Source organism: Somniosus microcephalus, chromosome 13 (assembly GCF_052327205.1).
Source record: "Somniosus microcephalus isolate GS21.2 chromosome 13, FLI_Smic_1.0, whole genome shotgun sequence".
Lineage (NCBI taxonomy): Eukaryota > Metazoa > Chordata > Chondrichthyes > Squaliformes > Somniosidae > Somniosus > Somniosus microcephalus.
This window is the reverse complement of record NC_140999.1, coordinates 23,263,932-23,279,157: the sequence shown is the minus strand read 5'-3', so window position 1 is coordinate 23,279,157 and position 15,226 is coordinate 23,263,932. Positions and strand designations below refer to the sequence as shown.

Here is a 15,226-nt window from a genome sequence, read left to right as displayed (position 1 = left end):
GACCAGATGGGCTGAATGGCCTGTTTTGTGCTGTACATGCTATGTAATTCTATGTAATGTGTAAAATTCTTAAGACATTGATCATGGTGTGAGTTATATGCCCAACCCCAGACAAACAAATTGTATGGCCTTGTAGACTTCCTGATGATCTCTTGCTGGCTCCCTCAGTTTGCAGACCCCAGTTTGAAAACTTATCCTTTGCACAACTATATTTCTCAGTTGAGAAATAAACATTACTAGACTGATTCCTGGGTGAGGCGATTGTCCTACGAGGAGAGATTGAGTAGACTAGGCCTATATTCCTAGAGTTTAGAAGAATGCAAAGTGATCACATTGAAACATATAACATTCTTAAGGGGCTTGACAGGGTAGATGCTGGGAGGAAGTTTCCCCTGGCTGGGGAATCTACAACTAGGGGCCACAGTCTCCAAATAAGGGGTCGACCATTTAGGACTGAGATGAGGAGAAATTCTCTACCTCAGAGAGCGGTGGGTGATTAATCGTTGAGTATATTCAAGATAGTATCCAAAAATCTATCGATCTAAGGGAATCAAGGGATATGGCGAAAGTGCAAGAAGGTGGAGTGAAGGTAGATGATCATCTATGATCTGATTGAATGGCAGAATGGCCTAATCCTGCTCCTATTTCTTATGTTATGTCAGTGAAAAGAAATAAATCTGTAACTCAAATACAAAAATGAGAATGCTGAAATGAAGACACCAGAACTAAGCACAGTATTACAAGCAGCATACAAAAAGTCACTTATCAAATTAAAAAAAGCATTTGTCCACCAAGCATAGCAGAAACAAAAAAATGTATTTAATGTGCCTCATGCTCGCAAGCATTCGTTGAATGTAGTTTATAAAGAAGCTTCCTGCATTTGGAAGCATAGTCATAACTTATATGATGTAATATATGAATGATCTCAATCCACAAGGGGCTCGATTTTGCTGTGAAAATAAAGGTGAGGCTAACGGCGCTCACCGTTACTTATGTACAAATCAGACAGCCACTTCGGGCGAGTGCACATTCGCAGTTAAAGGTGAAAAATCGGGAAGTTGCTGTCAGAGATAAGCTGCCTCTTCGTAAGCTGTGCGAAAACAGCATCTCACCATTGAAATGTATTGAACGGCGAGAAGTTTTGTATGGACGTCGTAGAATCGGACTAAACTCGCCACAAAAAGGTTAGGGCTTGTCCATTCCAGTGTAAGTACCCTTTTAACGAAATGAGAAGTCTAAATTACTGCCAAACAACCTCTCTGGCACCAAAAATGTACTTTTACAAGTGTGGATGCTCATTCCTTCAGCTCTGTTCATTCACCACTCACAGCAAAATTCAGTCCATTTTTCTTTAGTCTTACATTCTCAATCATAAAAATATTGTTAGCAGATTGAATTTCATGTTAGAATATGCCTAGCTTTGAAGTGTTGGGAATCTGTTTTTACCATTAAACTGTTATTGCACAACAAATTTTAGCATAAGGTTTGCAGTTTACAGTATATGATGCTTAAAATTTCAAAAGTAAACACATTCAGCTGGAATTGCTTTTTGGTATAAATGGCACATAAGAAATTCCCTTCCCCAATCTAGTAAATATTTAGTTAAGTATTACACACAAAAATGCTATTGTTAATGTATAAAGAAAAAGTCATCCTGGTAAAATGACTGCCATGTCACTTTACCACCTCTAAACAAAACTGTCTAATGTCACAATGTCACCAGCTGTATATAAGCTAGTAAGAAATTATGTAAAACATTAAATATACCCTATGAAAACGCCACAGTGATAGTTCACGCTACACCAGATATACTGCAATGCCTGCAGTATTGGTCAGCCAGCGCATTAAGCTCTGGAAACTGAAATTCAGATCAGGTGAAAACTACTTGAATGCATGGCATTTTTTATTGCAACACAAAAGGTGAAAACCCAATGTCTACAGTTCAAGTATCAATAAGATTGAAGAGCAATGAGAAGATGGGCAAAGGGTAAATCAAGGAGTGATTAGGTGATGCCAGGCAGTTTTAACAGCCTGGAGATTATAGAAGGAAAGACTGAGGGAGGCAAGAAATGTTGATGTACTGAGAGAATTCGACCCAACACAATCGTCGCTAAGCAAAAGGAAAAATATCTGTCATATTGGGCAGAAACAACAAAAACCCAAAGCAAACTCAAATGCTACTTGGCCCTAAACAGACAATGCAACATGGCTGATTACCTGACCAGGGTAAAGGATAGCAAACTGAGAAAAACCTTGACAATGTACAGACTTAGTGAACATAGCCTGGCGATCGAAAAAGGTAGACACAGGCAGACCCGGCTACCAAGAGAGGACAGGATATGCTCTCACTGCAGTCAGGGAGTGGTGGAGACAGAGATGCACTTCCTCACAGCTTGTAGAAAATATCAGGGCATAAGGGAGAATTTCTACCCAAAATTCACAAAAATATGCCCGGAATTCAGAAATTTGAATGACGACCAAAAACTCCCATACCTACTAGGGGAAGAGAGAAATTGTGTAACCTTAGCAGCACACTACGTTACAGCTTGCCATAAACAGAGGGACAACCACTAAATATAAAAAAGAGAGTATATACAAATTATATGAATGTATATTTATACACTCGGGGATATATCTGTTTGTACACTGTATGGATAGATCTGTATTTTTGTGTACAACCATGAATGTTTTTCGATGCTTTGGCAACATAAGATGTACCTTGTCATGCCAATAAAGCGATTTGAATTGAATTGAATTGAATTGAATTGATGCCCAAGGCTCGCCTGATTGCCCATTTACAGGCACACCTGTAAATGGGCAATCAATACGCCTGCCTTAAGAGGCTATTTAAATATGCAAATCGAGGTCCTACACCAGTTGTACGACCTTGTTTGCAATATTCAGGTATAAATGGGCGAAGTTGTACCAGGCATTGAGTGAGCTAATGGCTGCTTAGAGAGAGCCAAACATTTTTTTTTCCTTCCGGCTCCACAAAAATACTCTAGCCCACGCTCAACTCTTATTAAAAATCTCATCCAGTTTTCAGCCACCTTAGAAGGGGTTTTTAAGTGTGCTCTGCTTTATACTGCCAAGCTCCAGAGATGCAGACTTCCATTTCACATGCTCCACAGAGCTACGATATCTGGGTTTCACACTCTATAAAGTACACTTCTGGACCAATGAAGTGCGATCAACTGATACAGGTCTTTCCCCTCTCAGCAGTAGTTCGAGTGCAAGTTCTATATTTGTACTGGTTCTTCGCTACTCAGAATTAACATCAAGTTATTCAGACCTTTATCCGTTTAATTATAAAGACCAAATTAGCGTCAAATTATGGGATCCTATTGGGAATGCTGATATTACTCAAATTGTTGTATAGACTGATTCATTTATCATCAAAAGTAGATATACTAATGTTTTAACCATTTTATTTGCTGGGTCCCAACATCAATAAAACACACCAAAATCACCATTTCATTTTACTTTTTTATATTCTCAAAGGGAAGTGATAGGGAGCATCTATATTTTGTACAGATTTTTAAACACACTAAATGCTGGAAATCTGGAATAAAAACAGAAAATTGTGTAACTATGAGTCAGGTCAGAAAACACCACGTGAAGGAAAGGTTAATCATTTAGGTGGGACTCTTCATCAGAACAGTCCTGATGGGAGTTCCACCCAAATTATTAACCCATTTTTCTCATAGATGCTGTCTACCTGTTGTATTTCCAGCAGTTTTGGTTTTTATCTATTACTGTATATAAATCCTTTGGAGCATATATACGGGTGAAGTGACTTGGAAGGCAAATGGAGTGCAAGAATTAGGATATCTATAATATGTTAAAAAATCTTACCATTTGTATGCACTTCCCGTCAACTTACTCTTCCAAGAGGCTATCAAATGAACAGCTTATTAATTTACCCAAACTTGAGAATAAAGTAATTTAATCAAAAGTAGGTTTTTCTTTATATAAAAAAGCAAATGCTCCACAGAACATGTCTTATTTACTTAAAATCTAGTGTAGTGTAAAGTCATACCCTTTTATAAGTCAATTCTGCAATTTATGTTTTTCAATCATATTCAAAAGAAAAGAAACAAATGAAAAAGGGGCAATCTATATACCAGGTTCTACAGTGTCAGCCACCATGTCATGTAATCTCACTTTGTTTTGATGACTGGGAGTGTCCTATTTCAAAAGGATGAAGACTGAAACTTGAGCTTGTGGTAGGTACCAAAGATGTACCTAGGCCTATGACCCATGAAAATCATTTGGTTGCATTACTTGGACAATTTTCAGTGATCAGTTTCTCGCCCGTTTTTCCTTTAAGATGGATTTTAAATTGATTTTAAAAATTGAACCTTTCATTATGCAGTGTTAAAAATTCTTTGATCGCACAGTAATGTGAAACTACTAATATATGATAAGTGATGATTGCAGTCAATATCACATCATTTGGAAACCAAGTCAAACATGAAAATTATTGGGACCAGACTTTCCAGATCTGTTTCTCCAGCAATCACAATAGAAACAAAGGAGTCAGCCATTCAGCCCTTCAAGCCTTCTGCCATTCAATTTGATTCTGGTTGATCTGTACCTCAACGCCATTTACCAACCCCTGCTCCACATCCCGCGATACCTATACCTAACAAAAATCTATTGCTCTCATAGAAACGTAGAAAAATAGGAGGAATAGGCCAGTCGGCCCTTCGAGCCTGTTCCGCCATTCAATATCATGGCTGATCCTCTATCTCAATACCATATTCCCGCTCTCTCCCCATACCCCTTGATGCCTTTTGCGTCTAGAAATCTATCTATCTCCTTCTTAAATATATTCAGTGACTTGGCCTCCACTGCCTTCTGTGGTAGAGAATTCCACAGGTTCACCATCCTCCGAGTGAAGAAATTCCTCATCTCAGTCCTAAAAGTCCAACCCCGTATTCTGAGACTGCGACCCCTCGTTCTAGAGGCCCCAGTCAAGGGAAACATCCTCCCTGCATCCAGTCGGTCGAGCCCCGTCAGAATTTTATACGTTTCAATGAGATCCCCTCTCATTCTTCTAAACTCTAGTGAATACAGGCCTAGTCGACCCAATCTCTCCTCATACGACAGTCCTGCCATCCTAGGAATCAGTCTGGTGAACCTTCGCTGCACTCCCTCTATGGCAAGTATATCCTTTCTTAGGTAAGGAGACCAAAACTGCACACAGTACTCCAGGTGTGGTCTCACCAAGGCCCTGTATAACTGTAGTAAGACATCCTTGCTCCTCTACGATAGCAAAATACTGCAGAGGTTGGAAACCCGAAATAACAACAGAAAATGCTGGAAAAACTCAGCAGGTCAGGCAACATCCGTGGAGAGAAATTTGAGTTGATGTTTCGGGTCGAACCCTTCTTCAAAACTGGAAAGAAAAGAAATTAGATCGAAGGCAGGGCTGCGATCGGACAAAAGAAGTGAAATCCTCTTGCAATGAGGGCCAACATACCATTTGCCTTCCTAACTGCTTGCTGCACCAGCGTGTTTGCTTTCAGTGACTGGTGTACAAGGACATCCAGGTCCCTTTGTACATGAACATTTCCCAATCTATCACCATTTAAATAAATCTCTGCCTTTCTGTTTTTCCTACCGAAGTGGACAACTTCACATTTATCCACGTTATAATGCATCTGCCACGTATTTGCCCACTCACTCAACTTGTCTAAATCGCCTTGAAGCCGCTTTGCATCCTCCTCACAACTCACAATCTCACCTAGTTTTGTGACGTCAGCAAACTTGGAAATATTACATTTGGTTCCCTCATCCAAATCATTGGTATATATAGTGAATAGCTGAGGCCCAAGCACTGATCCCTACGGTACCCCACTAGTCACCACCTGCCACCCCGAAAAAGACCCATTTATTCCTACTCTCAATCTGGAAAGTTTCAATTGACCGAGTATTCACAGCCTTTTGGGGGAGAAAGTTCCAGATTTCAGCTACCATTTGTGCGAAAAAGTGGTTCCTGATTTAATTCCTAAATGGCCTGGCTCTAATTTTAAGATTATGCCCACTTGTTCTGGATATCCCCACCAGAAGAAATAGTTTCTCTGCATCGACCTTATTGAATCCCCCAAGCATTTTAAAATACCTCATCTAGATCACCCCTCAATCTTCTAAACTTAAGGGAATACAGGCCAAGTTTATGCAATCTAACTCTTTAAGCCCTGGTATAATTCTGGTGAATCTGTGCTGTATCCCTTCCAAGGTCAATATATCTTTCCAAAGGTTTGGTGCGTTAAACGGAATGCAGTATTCCAGTGATAAATGATTACCAGGATCATTGACTGTGTATGGCAGGTGACACTAACTATTTGAGAATTTTTTTTCCCCCTCGCACTTTTCTGCTTACCGCCCCCGGCTCAATTTGCTCCCTCCTTCTCTTCAAGATGCTGTACAATTTCACACTTACCAGCAACCTCCCAGTGCCGTGCCCAAATAACTATTCTCCATGTATGAAGTTAGACAGGGTGTGTCTGGAAACTATTTCACCTTGAAGGGTGTGATAAAAATAATAACTTCCGGGAAGTTATGTCATCACTTCCTGTGAACTGTGAACTATGTACATACCTCACTTCCTGTCATGTGTCACTTCCTGTTGGACTGGTATAAATACTGGTCTGTTCAGTATTGTAAGAGGCTTCTACCAGAGGCATGGTAAAGACCTCTCTTGTATATAGTGTGTTTATAAGTTACTTAAAGCTTACTTTAAAGTTACTTGATGGTAAGCCTCCTTTTTCTTACATCAAAGGGTATCACAACTGAATGACATCCTGTTCTTCCCTTTCCAGCAGACACCACTGGATAACAGTGAGGAACCAAATCCTCGTCGGCACGGCGACACAGGAGCCAATTCCAGCCCCAGCTGAAATCGATTAATTAAGCACACACAAAAAAAATCAAACCTGAAACTTCTGATCTGTCTGACTAACTACTACACTAGGCAATGCCTTTACAGTCAAGGAAGTGACACTCTATTTCTTTAGACAAAAGTATGAAGTTATACTATCCAGGTGTACCGATAAAAATGGGACCTCATTAATGTTTTGCCTTAAACAATTATTATCCAATTATTCTGGCTATTGGATACTGAATCACAGTAGCTGGCCAATTACGTCTTAACCCTCCTGTTGGCCAACATTCCCAACATTCAGTTTTTAACAATGAAATTCCTGCAGAAAACACCACTTAAGAACTTCGGATAAAAAACACTGCACTAGCAACCTTTAAAAACAAACTTCCAAGACCGGCAAACAGTTAATCGTGCTAACATTCTTCAATCTGGTCAGTGAATGTGTTGTCCATAATACTTAAATACAACAGCTTGGTTTCAAATTTGCCACAAATTATTTATTCTATTATGAATAAAATGTAGTGTTACAAATTAATTTGGAAATAATGTTCATACAAGTTAAAAGATCACAAAACCACCATCAATATCACTATTTAGACAAGTTAAACCATTCAGATCTCCCTCGATAGCCCAGTAGGTAAAGGTGTGGCATCAAGCCAAAGGATGGTTCCAAGTTGGATCTCTGTTGCTTCGAGTTAACCAACCTTATCTGGGTGGCAACTGGATGTTACAACTGGTCTCCATGCCCCCAGTGTTAAAAATAAAGCCATGGTTCCTGCTTCTGACCACTATCTGGTGGCGTGCGTGTGAGATTGCTGAATGAGGACAGGATCAAGCTCAGCTGTCACGTTCCCCATGGTTGAGCAACCTGCCAACACTCACTGTACAGGCACCCACAAAGAATAGCCAATTGGACAAGGTACTGAAAGGCAGCTACCACCACTGAGACTGTTTGCCAGCATAAGTCGTTCCCTTCAAGAGAGAACACATTTTTGAAAACAGGAAGAGACACAGCTTTTTGTTTAAAAAAAATCCTGGTGTGTTTTAGCATGTTTTTGCTGATACTGTATCATTGAGAAAAATCAGCATCAGGAAGTTACTGAGGGGGGCCTGGCAGTACAACCAGCCAAATTAACATCTATACAGATATAATGTGCTTTAGCTTCAATTGTGAATGTTAATACAGTTCCCTTACATCAGATTTAATAACTCTTCCAAGGTAGTTCCTTCAAATATGTCATTAGCACCCACCAATTGTACCAAATAAATGGAAAGAAAATAGGAATACATAAATGAACTGTGGGATGTTCAACTTAATTGCAACTCTTTGCTTCCTTTTTTTAAACATTAATAGCTTTGTGCTTTCAGTTCGAAACAGAACTAGGATTGGACAACATTATGACTAATCATGTTTAGACAATATAATGCTGCTATATTACTGCATCTAGATAATGTGAGAATACTAGAAACATCAGCAACTATGAAAAGATTGCGATGCTAAGGTATTACATTACAAAAACAACTTGTATTTATATAGCACCTTTAACGTAGCAATATATCCCAAGGCACTTCACAGGAGTATTAATATAGCTAAACCATTAAAGAACACAATCATAATTGTATTACTGATACTCATCTTATAAATTTAATGTATTGCAAACCTCCCATCACCACTGTTAAAATGATCAGCACACGCTTCCCATCAGTAACAAAGAAGCCATGTTAGGACATTTTCTCTGCTTGCCAAGCTGAATTTATTTTGTATATTTGAATCAAACATCCAATTAGGTTATTCTAGTAATTTATATGACTCTGCTCATTGTCCACCCACCGTCAAGGCTTTCTTTGTTTGACTTCATAAACTTCAATTCATAATCCCCTGGTTTAAACTAAGTTCAATTAGCAGGGTTCAAAACAGTACTAAAATCACTGCCTCAGGATTGCCTCTTTTCACCTCTGGGTCCTGGATTTAAATTTAAGGAAAAGTTTGTCTCTTGATTGACTGTAAAGTGTAATGACCAGCCGTGATCCAATTGCCACTGGGCATGTCGATTGCACAAAAATGTAGTTGACACTTAGGCCTCAGAAGGACATTGATAGATGGCAGTCATGTTGGTTTTGTAGCAGACAGTTTTCTAATCCTTTTGTTGAGTATCAGGAAGAAGGAAAAGATAACTGTACTCCACAATTTTAGTCTCATTTCTTGTAAACCCCATCAAGCATGTCACAAACCCAAGTTAGAACTTCTACACTCCCTGGGAAGTACTATTTCAAGCACAGATATAGTATAACCAAATGCAGAGTAAAGCTCCCAGTACTCTGCCCCAATAATGTGTCACAGTCCCAACTTCAGAAGAGCACCCCCTATTGCACTAGTGTGATATTTTTCTGTATCCTACACCAGGCAAGTGTTCGCTTGGCTTAGTGGTTAGACTCTCGTCTGGGTAAGGTGGTTAGAGGTTCCAAGCCCACTCCAGGTTCTGGAGCACACAATCAAAGCTGACGCTACAGAGCAGTACTAAGAGAGTGCCAGATGAAATGGTAAACCACAGCCCTGTCTCCCGGCTTAGATGGGTGTAAAAGATTCAGAAGAGCAAGGAGGTATCCTAGCCAATTTTCTGGAGAAATATTTTCGTATTATGTTTGAATTATTACATAAATGTAGTGCAATACACCAAAAAGTATAAGTGAGCTGACGTCATACAAACCAGGTTTTAATCTTCCACAACATAAGTAACTTCAGTTGACCATTTCTCTCTCCCTGCTATTATACTACTTTTGTACAGAATTTATAAGCAGTTTCTACCCATCTTATGACAACTAGGCTATTAAAATACCTACTAATGCAAATTTGCATGTACACATTTGTTTAAATATTCAACTAGTAGCCTGAGCTCGCAGCAAAAACAGGCCAACATGCTAAAGTGAAACAATTCTAACCCACGCTATAGATTTGTGGAGTTTGGACACTTTTATCGGAATTTTTTGTTGAAAAAAAACTTCAATCAGTAATCTTCCCAGATTTGTTTTAATAACATACCACCTGTCTAAATCAGCTATTTGTGACAGCAGGGTAGGTGTGGGATATTTAATCACCATGGCTTACATGTTCTACAGCTTATGTAGATGTTACTGAATGTGTAAACAATAAGAACTTTAAGCCTTACATAAACGTATCAGCTGTGCTAAATAGGCAACATGTGAGACAGAGGCATATGCAAAATTACCAAAGTAAAACTGGCTTTGAAAGAAGGAGGAAGGGTGGGAACAACCCACAGAGAGCCTCTAAACCGCACATTATTTACAATAAACATATTAATCGGCCTTCAGAACTGCTTAGAGCAGCCAAGGGTCAGAAATTCCTAGCTGGATATTAATTCTGAATTGAAAACTTTGTAGGTGAAAAGAAACAGAAAAGCAGCAATGTAGCATGACCTTGTTAATGAACTGGATGTTGACACTTTCAAGCATGCATAAAAATGACAATGTGCAAGATCAAGATAAAGAATACAACAACAATTGATACTGTAACTAAAGCAACGATTAAAAGTGTAAAATCATATTCTTAGTTTCATGTTACCATATCATGCTCAAACTTTTTTTTTTAAACTGTGCATTATCAAAGATGTTCATAGAATCATAGATCTCTTACAGTGCAGAAAGATGCCATTCGGCCCATTGTGCCTGTGCCAGTTCTTTGAGAAAGCTATTCAATTAGTCCCACTCCCCTGTTCTTTTCCCATACGGAATATAGTTTTGTACAATAAACTTAATTTTAAAACAGGAACTCTCAAGTCATCACGGTGACAAGGTTCAAAAGTACAGGTTTTGTCTTGGGGAAGGAGAGTTTGCACGTGAATTTTTTTTTTTTTTAATAAAAACAAGTGCTTCAAGCAGGATTCCGACTTCAGCCTGAACTAAAAGATGCCAGTTGCAATTGGGCATTGTGGAAAATTATTAGTTCTGTTGTCTCAATATACTTTGCTGAATTTATTAAAAACAACTCTTTAAATACAAGGAATATTTAATGAGACTAGTTTGATAAAAGAAATGTCATCACCATTAAATTCAGCAATGAGTTTGTTATGTTTTAATAAGGTCCAAGAAAAAGAAAAATGCAACTTTACAAAATTAAGCTTCTTACTTCTGCTGGGAGATTACTTTTGCAATGATGCTAAATTAAATGCATATTGTTCTTTTCAATTATCAACTTGATTTTACTTAAATATTAAAATCTAATACATTAGTAAAAGTATAAACTAACCCATTTGGGAGGCAAGCTGATTGCAGTTTGCATACCCAGATTCAATTCTTTAACAAAAATCATATTAGGATTGGGCTCTTAATCAAATTATACAATGCTGCTGTGGGAATGAATTATTTGTTTTGAGCTTTTGGGTACTTCAGCACAGGGACAAAGAAGTCAGGATTCTCCCTGGGGAAAGCAGGTCAGTGGGAGGTGAGTGTAACTGCTATTTTCTACTCTTGCACCAGCTCAATCCTGGTACTCATGTTACTGGGAATTGCAGAAATCGTGGTAAAATAAGCGCCTTCATAAGATTTCCCAACTTGGCAAGCTATCGGAATCTACAGTGTAGACCATAGTGACTTAAAAGGCCTTGTGGTATTTCAATGAGGTCAGCTGGCACACTGGGCCTGATTTGCTCAAGAACGTTACATGCCCAACACTAACACGACATAGCGTGCCACATTTGTCCTCCGCAGAGGGAGCCTATCAAAATTATCTGGTCACTTTATATCATATCGCACACGAAGATGTTTCACAGGCAACAAAAAAAAACCACTGAAAGTAGCAAAAGTTTATCTTTTATACGTTATGATTTCGTAGAATCTGCTCCCTGAAGCACAATACAACCAACCACGTACAAAAGTAACAAAAACTTCCCAAATTAAACAGTGCAATTAATACGAGTAACTAATCTCGCCTTAACATATTAACCCCACTGTGCTAACCAAACAGTTTTTTTCCCATGGAAAAACAAGTAAGGGAGAGAAAAAAAGATATGGCTTCAAACTTCGGACAGAAAGACGCCGAGAGGATTTTATTTTGCTCTTCCAAGTTAACCCAAAATCGTTCCCACCCTACGTGATGTGGTGCCGATAAGCGGAAATAAGTTACAACAGGATTAAAGAACAATCAAAAGCGTTCAAGGAGGAAAGCAGCGCCCACAATCGTCTTTTTAAACGTTATCACACAATTACCTTCTAATTTGTCGACGTTTAATAATTTAAACAGCCGCTTTCTGTTCGATAAATCGTTGAGAAAGGACCAAATGAACTTCGGCTTTTGTGGAATTGCATCCAGACACAGCTCGACTTATTGGGGAGGGAGGGGGGAAAAACGCCTCGACTTAAGAGAGCAGCGCGGCTCGCCTTGCCTTTTTTTTGAAATATAAAATATGACAGAAGACTATTTTCTAATATCGAGAGCCAGAGACGGTTTCCTCGGACTGTTTGTACCAATAATGTTTGCACAATAGAATCCTTGTCAGATCATCTCGATGAGATCACTTCCCTGTACTATTAAACAAGAGTTGTTTTAACTTAAAAATTGTTTTAAATTCGTCACTTCCAACATCACCTTGCTAAGGGAGGGAGCCCGAGAAAAGAAACTCTTATAAAGAAAACTTTCCCCCCCACCTTTTGATCTAAACTTTAGCAAAACGTCAACACGTCTCAGAACGTAGTTTCACAACAATTTAAACCAGCGCTGTCTCCCCCACAAAATATGAACATATTCCGTTTCATTTTACAGATTTTTAGGCGGCTTTTTTAGTTGTTGTGCTGGGAGAGGGAGAAGCTGTAATATCGATACTGAGAGGCCGAGCAGGGCAATGGGGAAGGAGAAGCCCAAGTTGTAAGCCAGAGGCCTACACAGCCTGCCGCTCGATTTACAGGACTGGCTCGTCGGCAGCGCCGCGCACCTCCCGCTCGCTGTTTGGTTTTTTTGGGGGGTTTTCTAATTATTTTTTTTTTAAACCAAAAAAAGGCTGAAGGTACCGACCTGTGTGCGAATGAGACGATTTGAACGCCGTGGGTTTTAATCCATAAAGTGCCTGTTGTTTGTGTGTGTCGGCGGCGCTGCCTCTCCGCTCACTGCACCCCCTGCTCTCATTCCACTTCCTGCTTCGCCGCCATTTCTGCCTTCACACGCGCCGCTTCCTCTATTTGACGTCAGGCTTGGAAAGGCAGCCTTCATATTGGGGGAGCTGTGTGTGTGTGTTCCTCATCATCTTGTACACCTTGTCCCCAAAGCTCCCCCAGCATGAAGGCTGTGTGTGTGTGTGTGTTCCTCATCATTTTGTACACCTTCTTGTCCCCAAAGCAACCCAGCATGAAGGCTGTGTGTGTGTGTTCCTCATCATTTTGTACACCTTCTTGTCCCCAAAGCAACCCAGCATGAAGGCTGTGTGTGTGTGTATTCCTCATCATCTTGTACACCTTCTTGTCCCCAAAGCTCCCCCAGCATGAAGGCTGTGTGTGTGTGTTCCTCATCATCTTGTACACCTTGTCCCCAAAGCAACCCAGCATGAAGGCTGGCTGTGTATGTGTGTGTGTATTCCTCATCATCTTGTACACCTTGTCCCCAAAGCTCCCCCAGCATGAAGGCTGTGTGTGTGTTCCTCATCATCTTGTACACCTTCTTGTCCCCAAAGCTCCCCCAGCATGAAGGCTGGCTGTGTATGTGTGTGTGTGTTCCTCATCATCTTGCACGCCTTGTCCCCAAAGCTCTCCCAGCATGAAGGCTGTGTGTGTGTTCCTCATCATCTTGCACACCTTCTTGTCCCCAAAGCAACCCAGCATGAAGGCTGGCTGTGTATGTGTGTGTGTGTTCCTCATCATCTTGCACGCCTTGTCCCTAAAGCAACCCAGCATGAAGGCTGGCTGTGTATGTGTGTGTGTGTTCCTCATCATCTTGCACGCCTTGTCCCTAAAGCTACCCCAGCATGAAGGCTGTGATGCGCTATCAATTACTCCTAAAAGACTGAGAGTTAGAAGAGTAACTAAAGGCTTTTATTAACAACAGAATGGAGGTCTGCCTCGAGTGGTCGACCGGTCCAGGATACAAGGGCTGGGGAGCAGTCACCTTTATACTAGGACCTGTGGGAGGAGTCAGCCGAGGCATGTCCAGGCATGTACACAGTGGAATACAAACAGGACAAACAGGAATACAAACAGTGGTTTACCACATTCACCCCTTGTTTAAAATTGAGTCCGGCGGGGTGAAGTGTATTAAAAGTTAGTGTATTGGAGTCTCTCCGGAGGTCTTGTCTGCCGCTGTGATCGGCGTGGCGACGGCAGGGGTAGTGAAGCTTCCGGCGTCGAGTCCAGCGTAGGCTGTGGCACAGGCGTGTCGTCCTCGTAGATGTCGAGCGGGTCGCGGGGCCCAGGCCTGCCGTCTGCTGGGGCTGGATATCGGATCGTGGGGGGGGGGTGGTAGTGGGTAGTGGGTTACTGTGGTCCCCGAGGGTGCAAGGTCTCTTATGGAGACTGTGTCCTCCCGCCCGTCCGGGTATGCGATGTAAGCATACTGGGGGTTGGCGTGGAGGAGGTCGACCCTCTCGACCAGGGGGTCCGTTTTATGGGTCCTCACGTGTCTTCTCAGTAGGACCGGCCCTGGGGACGTCAGCCATGGCGGTAGCGATGTCCCTGATGTGGACTTCCTTGGGAAGACAAACATTTTCTCATGAGGGGTGGCGTTAGTGGCAGTGCAGAGCAGTGACCGAATAGAGTGGAGCGCATCGGGGAGCACATCCTGCCAGCGGGAGGTTGGAAGGCCCCTAGACTTTAAGGCTAGCAGGACGGCCTTCCAAACTGTCGCATTTTCTCTTTCCACCTGTCCGTTCCCCCGGGGGTTGTAACTGGTGGTCCTGCTTGTGGCAATACCCCTAGTTAGCAGGTACTGACGGAGTTCGTCGCTCATAAACGATGAGCCCCGGTCGCTATGGATATAGCTGGGGAAGCCGAACAGGGTGAAGAGGTTGTTCAGACATTTAATGACCGTGGCACTGGTCATGTCCGGGCAGGGGAAGGCGAACGGGAAACGGGAGTACTCATCAATAATATTGAGGAAGTACACATTGCGGTCGGAGGAGGGGAGAGGCCCTTTAAAATCAACGCTCAGGCACTCGAAGGGGCGAGTGGCTTTTATCAGGTGGGCCCTGTCTGGTCTATAAAAGTGTGGTTTGCACTCAGCACAGACTTGGCAGTTCCTGGTCATGGTCCTGACCTCCTCAATAGAGTAAGGCAGGTTGCGGGCCTTGATGAGGTGGAAGAACCTGGTGACCCCCGGGTGGCAGAGGTCATTGTGGAGGA

The 15,226-nt window shown here is 41.4% G+C and overlaps 1 protein-coding gene across 2 annotated transcripts in view; it reads right to left on the bottom strand.

Annotated features, from left to right (window-relative positions):
- LOC147108127 (protein strawberry notch homolog 2-like) overlaps positions 1-13,123 on the bottom strand; it is a 175,184-nt gene extending 162,061 nt beyond the window's left edge. The window contains exon 1 of one of the 2 annotated variants that reach the window (XM_086004619.1): positions 12,915-13,123. The gene's annotated coding sequence lies outside the window, so the exon portion shown is untranslated. Of the gene's footprint in view, positions 1-12,112; positions 12,786-12,914 lie in introns of those variants that run through there. The other variant, XM_086004620.1, reaches the window with a different exon arrangement.
- Between the last annotated feature and the right edge of the window lie 2,103 nt (positions 13,124-15,226).